Below are 9,808 nucleotides of genomic sequence, written 5' to 3' on the forward strand. Positions count from 1 at the left end.
AAGACCAGATAGAACGCAGGTGAGAAAACTGGGGACCAGAGGGGTTCTCTGTACTTAGTGAAAGTGTTAATTGCTCAGTCATATTCTACGCTTTTGCAACTCCATGGACTGTAGCCCACACCAGGCTCCTCTGTCCATGGGATTTTCCCAGCAAGAATACTGGAGTGGGTTGCCATTTACTCCTCCAGGGGATCTTCCCGACCCAGGGGTCGCACCTACATCCCTCTGCGGCTCCTGCGTTGGCAGGGGGATTCTTTACCACCGAGCAACCTGGGAAGCCCAGAGGGGTTATGTCCAAACCAAAGTCAAATTCGAGCCTTCCGAGCAGTGCGGTCCCACGTGGACGGATCCAGCACCATCTCATCACCCCCCTACCCCCAACCTTGGGATGCAGTCCAGGCTGACTCTGGGCCCAAGAAAGGCTCTGGGAGAGTTTAATGTATCAGGAGCCAGGTTTAATTGAAAGTCACAGGCTTAAATTTCTCCACGGGCCCTTTTGTTATGTCTCCAACATGGACTGTGTGTCTCAACAGACACACCATACATACTCGGCTTTGACAGGAAAAGGACTGCTTAACCTAGAACATAAAAACATAAGAAATGACATTCTGTTCTGGGGGGAGAGAGAGGCTCCTGTGTGGTGGGGATGGGGTCTCATCTCTACATGGTGGTTCAATAAGCTCTTCTTTCCAAGGCGGGGAGAAGCTCGTGCTGGTCCAGAAAGTGTCACTCCCTTGTGCAGGCTCCAAACAAATCCGAGTTACACTAAGACAGTTACTAGCTCAGCGCCCACTGCCCCTCTTTCCTCCTGTTTTGCTCAGAGGGTTTCAGATCCATCCCTGTTTGTGGGAGAGTATTTTTAGTTCTTTCTCTGTCTCAACTGTGCCTCCAAGTGATCCCATCAGTTTAATGAAGGAGAAAAAAAATTAAAAAACCAGTAATGATGCACAGCAAAACCCTCACTACAACCTTGTCCCCCCCAGGAAAAAGAGAGGATTTGGATTTTTATTTTAAACAATTTATCCAGGGGTTGCTTTAGAATCACCTGGGGAATTTAAAATAATCTCTGTACTCTGGACATTGGGCTCAGGGCTTTGTTTTGTTTTTAACTCTTCAGATGATCCCAAAGCTCCACTGGGTAGAGGACCAGTGATGTGAACCAGTGTTTTTGCAGGTTTCTGGGCATATGAGTCACCCTGGGGTGTTTCCCTGGTGGCCCAGACTGTAGGGCAGGAGACCTGGGTTCGGTCTCTGGGTTGGAAAGATCTCCTGGAGAAGGGAATGGCAACCCGCTCCAGTATTCTTGCCTGGAGAATTCCTTGGCCAGAGGAGCCTGGTGGGCTACAGTCCTTGAGGCCCCAAAGAGCTGTAGACGACTGAGCAGCTAACACACTTTCACTTTTTTCTGGACTTCCAAAACCTAGGATGTTCTAGAACAAGGGCGCCTGGTAGAGCATACGGTCTAGTGATTCCCAATCCTGGCTGATCATCAGAATCACCCAGGAACTTTCTAAAAATTCATGTATTCCAGGGCTTCACATAAATAGCATGTCATTCAGCATATTTTAAAACAGCTGATTTGAGTTCTGACGGATTCGGGAACCTAGTCCACCCTTAGCCTCACCTCCTGCCCCCTCACACAGACGTTTTATGGAAGAAGAACCTTAGGCATGGGGTACTCTGTGATGAATTGACATTTTCCTGCTGTGAGAACTGACTGAGCCAGAAAAATGAAAGACTGAGTGAGTGATAGACTGACCTCCTTCCAGGTCACAGAGTTTGGGGAGCCGGGCTCTAGCTGATAAATTCAGGTGAGGCGTCTGCCTTGGCTTTGTTGGCTGACAGGCTAATTTTATGAGACAGTAGGACAATGGTCAGGTACACAGATAGCTAATAAATAAGGAGGCTTGGCCCAGCTGGAATAGAAGATTTTGTGCTGTCCAGGGCACCATGCCCACACACGGGAAAGGGCAGTGATGCCCCTCCCGGCTACCCACCCCTCCTGGGGAGCTGGATGCTGCCCTGGCATGGTTTTCTCTCCTCTTCCAGTTTTCCAGGAATCCTCACATCCTTTCAAAGACAGACGGTGACAGTTTTTAAACAAATCCCAGCCGAGATCCTCACCAAGGAGGAGAACCACTTCTGCTTATTCCCCAGCAGCTTGCGGCAGCCCACTCCCCCAGCCCCTCCTCTGGTCAGGAGGCTCCTGTTCTGTCTGCCTGTGGACATCCAGCCCTGCTCACCATGTGCGAGGGAGGCCGGCTGCTCCCAGGCCCTCCCTATGCGTCACACCCAGACCTGGGGCCTGGGGCCTGTGCGCCCCCAGTCCTACCCGAGATCCACTGAAAACACCCCTGAGTAGATCTTGGAGATATGGTCATAGTTTGTTGTTGTTGTATTTTTTTTTCTCTCTGTAAAATTTATTTATTTACTTAGTTTTGGTTGCTCTGGGTCTTCATTGAGCAGGCTTTCTCCAGTTGCAGTGAGCTGGGGCTATTCTCTATTTGCAGTGCACAGACTTCTCATTCCAGTGGCCTCTCCTGTTGTGGAGCACCGGCTCCAGGTGCATAGACTCAGCAATTGCAGCTCCTGGGTTCTAGATCACAGGCTTAACAGTTGTAACGCATGGGCCTACTTGCCTGTGGCATGTGGAATCTACCCGGATCAGGAATGGAACCCGTGTCCCCTGCATTGGCAGGAGGATTCTTATCCACTGTACCACCAGGGGAATCTAGTCATAATTATTAAAGTGATTTTTTTTAAACCACTAGACTTTTCCCTGTAAGAATGCTTGATTTTTTTTTTGTTTGTTAAATTAAGCACACATTCCATTTTAAGTCTTAACCCATATTTAATCGTCCATCAATATATTTCCCGAGCACATACGATGCATCAGTAAACACCATATTTGTATAGTTTAATGCCACAGTCTTGCTGGGTAGATATGATGGCTGCATTTTACACAGAAAGAATCTGACGTTCAGAGATCAGGATCTATTCGTTGAGATCACATAGCCAGAAAGCCATTTAACTATGGCTTGCAGTCAAATCTCTCTGGTTCCAAACCACCTTCTCCTTCCCCCCAAATCTGCCTTCACAATGACAGCCCCTTCTCCTTTCAGAGTTGGAGGAAGGCTGCTAATTGTAATTTTTTAAATGAAAGATATTTTCATTTAAAGAAAAACGAGAAAAGACAGGAGAAAGTTGAGAGACAAGCATCAACAGAAAGTGGTTTCAACACATAACAACTTAATATTCTTAATTGACCAGCAGGCTAAATCAGTAAGCTAAAAATTCATCCATCTTTATTCCTCTGAGATGTCTTCCGTGACTCCCCAGTCTAACGGGGGTGCATGTCCTAACCTTTCACAGACACCAAGCGTCTCCTCTTCTGCACACACCAGCACCCCTGGCTGAGTGCCAAGGGCTCCTCCTGTTTTCGCCACCGATCTCTGAGTGGACAGTCGAGCAGGAAAATGGAATGATCTGTGTCACCGCCCTTTTAGAAGGACTTGTACTTCCAGGAGGGCTTCCCAGGTGGCGCTAGTGGTAAAGAGCCCACCTGCCAATGCAGGAAACATAACAGAAGTAGGTTCGATTCCTGGGTTGGGAAGATCCCCTGGGGAAGGACATGGCAACCCACTCCAGTCTTCTTGCCTGGAGAATCCGATGGACAGAGGAGCCTGGAGGGCTATGGTCCATGGGGGGGGGGGGGTCACAACGAGTAGGACACGACTGAGGGACTTGGCACGCATGCACACATACTTCCAGGTGGTGGCTTATTTCTTTAAAATAAGCCTCGTATTTTGCAACTATTTTAGATTTACAGAGAAGCTGCAAAGACAGTGCAGCGTTCTCACCCGGTTTCCCTTCATGTTCACATCTGCGTTACCATGGCTAATTATAATGTGCAGTCATTTTTATTGATTGATTTGGGGCTGTGCTGGGTCTCCATTGCTGCATGGGATTTTCTCTAGTTGCAGCAAGTGACGGTTGGTCTTCGATGTACGCACGCTTCTTATTCCTGTGGCTTTTCTTGTTGCAGAGCACAGGTTTCAGTAGTTGTGACTCTGAGCTCTAGAGCACAGGTCCAGTAGTTGTAGTTCACTGTTCTGCCACACGTGAGATCTTCCCAGATCAGGGATTGAACCCATGTCCCTTGCATTGGCAGGAAGCCCTCTCTGGTAATTTTTAAAGTGATTCTTTTCTCTTTCCCTGTGGAGTGTGGTCATGCAGTCACAAGGCATCTTGGGAGCCCCGGCCTCGGTTGCCTTGATTCCTCTGGGTCTGAATTTTCAGGGCACCAGGTAGCATAATAGGGTGGATCGGTGGGGGTTTCCTGGGAAGGTTAAATGGGGCCATCCCAGTGAAAGCCGCCAAGATGGAGCCTGGCATGCTTGTTGAGTATGAGCCTTGCACTCTGCCTTGAAGCAGAAGTTTGCATCATCCCCCTGCATGGCTGAGGCACACCCTAACATGTGTTTATTTAATATACTCTGAGTGTTTGTCTTCTTCCTGCTGCCTTCCCTCGTCCTTTCCCCATAAATCCTGTTTGACAAATTCAGGCCAAGGGCAGTTGTTCTCAACAGAGAGATGGCATCTTCTTTTGGATTTCATCTTTCAGAGTCATTGGCCAAGCCAGGTGGGCCCAGCCAAGCTGAGGAGCGGCCCGCATGCACAGCTCATGCCTCCTGAATTCACAAGTAGCAGTGGTGAAGCTTGGAACTTGAAGAGATTGTCAAGGTGGTACAGAATTGAAAACATTTCCGCATGGTCGTGTTACTTGCGGCAGCGGAAGGTGGGGGGTGGGGGCTGGGGGGGGGCTGCAGTGGAGGGGGGCGGGGGAGGGACTATAAGGAGAGAAAACAGACATAATTAGAAAGTGTGGGCTCCAGACATTTCCCTCCCCTTCCTGATTTATTTTATGTCCCCTGAGCTGGATGCCAAGCTGGCACACAGGTTTTCAGAAATGAATGGGGTGCTTGAGGCCTCCAGAATGAAAATGACAGTCTTCAAGTGCACACTCGGCGCTGGGAGCAGGGGGTGTCTCCTCGCACACAGATGCCCTGTGAACAAGAAGCCTCCTCTGAGCTCTCCTCACCTCACCCACCACGTCCTGGAAGCCAGCAGCTGCCTGAGGGGAACCCGCCTGGGGCTGTGTCTGAGAAATGAGCCTTCTTTTTAAGACCTTCTCTCTTGTTTATCCCACTCCATTCAGAGGATCCCACTCAATGTGAGTAGCTGCTCAAGCCTTGTTAAAAACAACTGTCCTTATTCCTTAATTAGCACAAGAGAACTTGAAATAAAAAATATTTACACGTGTTTTTTTCTTTTCTCTTACTTTTTTTTTTAGTAAATAGCGAACAGGGTTGTCCTTTGATGCTCGTCTTTCCCTGCATGCCCAGTGTTTTAATTGGACCACTCCCTGCATTTCAGGTCTTTGGCAGCAGGACTGTGTGGGTGGAAGAGGTCTGGGCTGTCTCCTCCTCAGCCAGGCAGAGCAGACAGCCGGGGAAGCCGGAGAGAGGTCTTTCTGAAATGGGAGAAACAAGACACAGAAGAACTGTCACACTCACACTGGCGACTGACATTGGAGTCAGACATGGGAGGGATCAGGGCTTCCCCAGTGCTTCAGTGGAAAGAATCCACCTGCAACGCAGGGGCTACAGGAAACGGGAATTCAATCCATGGGTCGGGAAGATCCTCTGGAGGAAGCGTGGCAACCCACTCCAGTATTCTTGCCTGGAGAATCCCATGGACAGGGGAGTCTGGTGGGCTACAGTCTGTGGGGTCACAAAGAGTCGAACATGACGGAAGCAACTTAGTGTGCACAGGGAACCAAAGGCCTGTTGTTGCTCAGTCGCTAAGTTGTGTCTGACTCTTTCCGACCCCATGGATTGCAGTATGGCAGGCTCCCCTGTCCTTCACTGTCTCCTGAAATCTGCTCAGAGTCACGTCCACTGAGTTGGTGATACCCAGCCATCTCATCCTCTGCCGGCCCCTTCTCCTCCTGTCTTCAATCTTTCCCAGCATCCAGGTCTTTTCCAATGAATCAGAGGTTACACATCAAGATTTTGAAGGGAATCATGGCTATCTTGAAAATGATCATGGATAAAAGGTTCTAGAAATCTAGGTCTCCTCCTCTCCCAACATACTTTGAATATAGCTTGAAAAAAGTCACTGTTTATTGTGACCAAAATGTTTCTATCTGCAACCTGTTGAAATGAGAGTTGACCAAAATTCCATAGTGAGATATAGAAGACAGAAATGTTTCTTGGCACATACAACCATGGGTATGTGGGAAAGGGTCCTGAGTATCACCTGTAAGTTACAAAACAGTGATTTGGGTGCCTGCTTCTTCATTCCTTCCCAGCAAATGTGAACTCTGGCAGACCCTTTTGTCCTTTCTTCTCTGAGAGGTACAGGGTTCCAAAGAGGAGGGTGGAAAAGGAGAATGCTCAAGGATCAAGGTTCAAAGGAAGGACACAGGCGAGAAAAAGAGAGTTGGTAAGAACAGCTTCAGCCCAGGAGTTAAGATATCTGAGTCTGAGTCTGTCATCTGACACTAACAGCAACAATAGTAATTTAAAATAATACTCGCACTTACTGATGCCAAGCAGGGCCCTGGGGGCTCCCAGGCACGGAGGCCTTTCAGTCCCCCCACTACTTACAGGCAAGACTCCAGCCTCTGAGACCTCTGAGTCCCAATAGTCCAGTCAGTTGCTGCTCATTCCTGCTTCTCACGCTTTCAGCAGCATTGAAGTGAAGTGAAGTGAAGTCGCTCAGTCGTGTCCAACTCTTTGTGACCCCATGGACTGTAGCCTACCAGGCTCCTCGGTCCATGGGATTTTCCAGGCAAAAGTACTGGAGTGGGTTGCCATTTCCTTCTCCAGGGGATCTTCCAGACCTAGGGATCAAACCCGGGTCTCCTGCATTATAGGTAGACGCTTTTACCATCTGAGCTACCAGGGAAGCCCCCATCAGCAACATTACTGCGTATAAATTACTGCATACCTAATACTCTCAGCATTACTGGGGCTTGGAATGAGAGAGGGGGGGCGCACCCTTGGGCCCACCCTGCAGACAGGGAGGCAGTTCTAGATCTCTGAGGAACCGCCCACAGTCACGCCGATCCCAGAGGCCAATCTGGCATTTGTGATCTCGAATCTTCCTCGCCTCCCTGGTGCATGGGGACCATTAATGCCCATTCCCCTCAGCCTCTGCAAAATGAGGCGGCCTCAGCAGATGTTTTCAAAGCTCCTCCCAGGCCTTTCTTCAATCAGAGTCCATCCTATCTTCTTCTCCTACTCGCCCTTTCCTTAAGACGTAAAACAAGAAGGTAGCATCCTTGGCTCCTTGAGGCTGCTGGAGAGAAAGGGGAGGTGAGCATCTAACACCCAACATTGTCTCTTCACACCACTTCCTGGGTCCTTTGAGAGAAGCCGTCACATTTCAAGTGAAATATTTGGGTTTATCAGGCCTCAAGCTGAAGACCTCATTGGACATCCCTGTAGGTGAGCACTGAGGTGTAACAATGTGGGAGCAACACCGAAATGCCCGGAGAATAAAGCAGCCACGAATGATCCTTGAAGACATTACGATAAGTGAAATAAACCAGACACAACAGGGCAAATACTGCATGATTCCATTCATAAGAGGTGCCTAGAGAAGCCGAATTCACAGGGACACAGGGGAGGATGGTGGTTGCCAAGCCCTGGGGGAGGAGGAAGCAGGGGCTCGTGTTTAATGAGCACAGAGTTCCGGTTTGGGAGGATGAGAAAGTTCTGGAGTGGTAATGGTCAAACCCTGTGAATGTACTTAATACCACTGAACTCCCAGCTTAAAAATGGTTAAGATGGTTAATGTCATGCTATGTGCATTTTCCCACAATAAAAAAGAAAATAAATGAACATATCGAAAAGTATCATATTGTTTGTTTGTGATTATATAATGTACATTTGTTAAAATTAAATACAGAGAAGTATAAAAATCAAGACAAAGCAATTTGCACTAACTAGATTTAACTCTCATTGTGACTTCTATCCAGTCTTTTCCCTTTGCATCTCTCTATCCATCTAATTGGAGAAGGATATGGTAACCCACTCCAGTACTCTTGCCTGGAGAATCCCAGGGATGGGGGAGCCTGGTGGGCTGACATCTATGGGGTCACACAGAGTCAGACACGACTGAGGCGACTTAGCAGCAGCAGCATCCATCTAATACATATACAGAAACTCACATATTTGAGTTCATAATGTACAAGCAGTTACTTTCCCTTAATGCTATATTCTGAGCATTTGTCAAACAATTAAGATTTACTTGTAAACGTACTGGTAATGGCTGCATCCTGGTTCAGGCATGATGTAATTTCTGGAGCCCTCTCTCTGTTTTGGACCTTAGGTTTTCTGATTCTTTTACTTTGTAAATAACATTAATGCAGTCATACTAGTACACTCATCTTTGCCTGCCTCAGCTTATTTCCTTCTAGAAATAGAGTACTGGGTCAAAGGACAGGTTACACACTTGAAAAACTCTTTCACTGTTTCTGTGCATGTGTTTGCGAACTAGTTTCCGAAGCCCTTTCCCTGTCCTTTGTTTGTCTGGGGACTGTTTGAAGACCCTGGGGTCTCATCCTCTTTTGGTCCAAGCTGGCTGAGTGGTCCTCACATTTCTGCCTCCAGAAAGGCGCCTTTTAGGAGACCTAGACCAAACTCAGAGAGCTGAGCAAAAGGAGGCCATCTGGGCAAAATCGAAAGAGACAGGGTCTGAGGTTGTGTCTGTGCAAACGTGGCTCATTTCTCAATGGAAGGTGTGAAGTTAGGGTGAAGCGCAGCCGCCCCAGCTCCGTCCTGTCCTGGCCGTTCACTAATGCATTTGGTGCACTTCGTGCTTTGAAGGGGCAAGGAAAGTGACATCTTGCTGAAACTCTTCTGGCTGCTGGTCCACAGAGGGTTAAAAATACCCTGAACCACATCCTCCTTTGGGCTCCCCCTGCGCTCTGTCACTTTCTCAGTCTCAAGCGACACACACAGACGCACCTCAGTAGAGGACACCGCGCATCTCTGACCTCCAGGCGAATTCGGGGCTTCAAAAGCCCTTCTTGCATCCTTTCCTCACGGTCGGCTGACTCTCTTTCTCTCACTGTTTCCTGGCTTCTCTGTACTTCCCTCCCACTCTTTGCAGCTCAGCTCAAATGTGATTTTCACATGGAAGCTTTTGCGACCCTTTCAGACTAGATCAACACTCTTAACGCTTTTTTTCATAGAGCTTTTCACAATTTGTAATTATCCTAATTTGGGTAATCGTCTGGCTGATGTATCACTTAATGTTTTCATTCAACAAATATTTTTTAAGTGCCTCTGTGGTGTGCCAGGAACTGTACCATTTGCTGGGGTTACAGGGATGAGCAAAATAGTTTGGTTTCTTTTCTTGTGGCGCTGACAGTCCAGTGGGAAATGTACAAATAAAAATCTGACTGCAATTTTCAACAAGGGCTATAAAGAGAATTGAAGCTGGTACAATGACAGAGATCGATGGAGGGACCCCAGCCGTGGAGTGTGCTGAAGGCCATCCTGAAGACGGAAGAGTGGAAGGAGACAGCTGGCAAGCGTCAGAAAGAAGATGCAAGCAGAGAAGTGTCCACTGGAATTGGTAAACTGTAGGATGCTGGTGACCCTGACCGTGTTTCTCAGAGGGCAGTTGGTTGAGGAGTGAATGGATGGTGAGGGCTTAGGAAGTTCGTACATAAGAAGAGCAGTTTGGACTATACAGTGAAGATAGAAAAATCGGGTAGATGGAGAGAGATGAG

The 9,808-nt window shown here is 48.1% G+C and overlaps 1 long non-coding RNA gene across 1 annotated transcript; it reads right to left on the reverse strand.

Moving 5' to 3' along the window:
- Positions 1-4,895: 4,895 nt before the first annotated feature.
- LOC139036262 (uncharacterized) lies at positions 4,896-7,418 on the reverse strand. Its single transcript, XR_011488962.1, has 3 exons — positions 6,672-7,418; positions 6,322-6,412; positions 4,896-5,533 (listed from the first exon to the last, which is right to left on the reverse strand). It is a non-coding gene; the product is annotated as an uncharacterized lncRNA (long non-coding RNA).
- Positions 7,419-9,808: the final 2,390 nt, after the last annotated feature.

The sequence above is a fragment of the Odocoileus virginianus genome, chromosome 8 (assembly GCF_023699985.2).
Source record: "Odocoileus virginianus isolate 20LAN1187 ecotype Illinois chromosome 8, Ovbor_1.2, whole genome shotgun sequence".
In the NCBI taxonomy this organism is placed as follows: domain Eukaryota; kingdom Metazoa; phylum Chordata; class Mammalia; order Artiodactyla; family Cervidae; genus Odocoileus; species Odocoileus virginianus.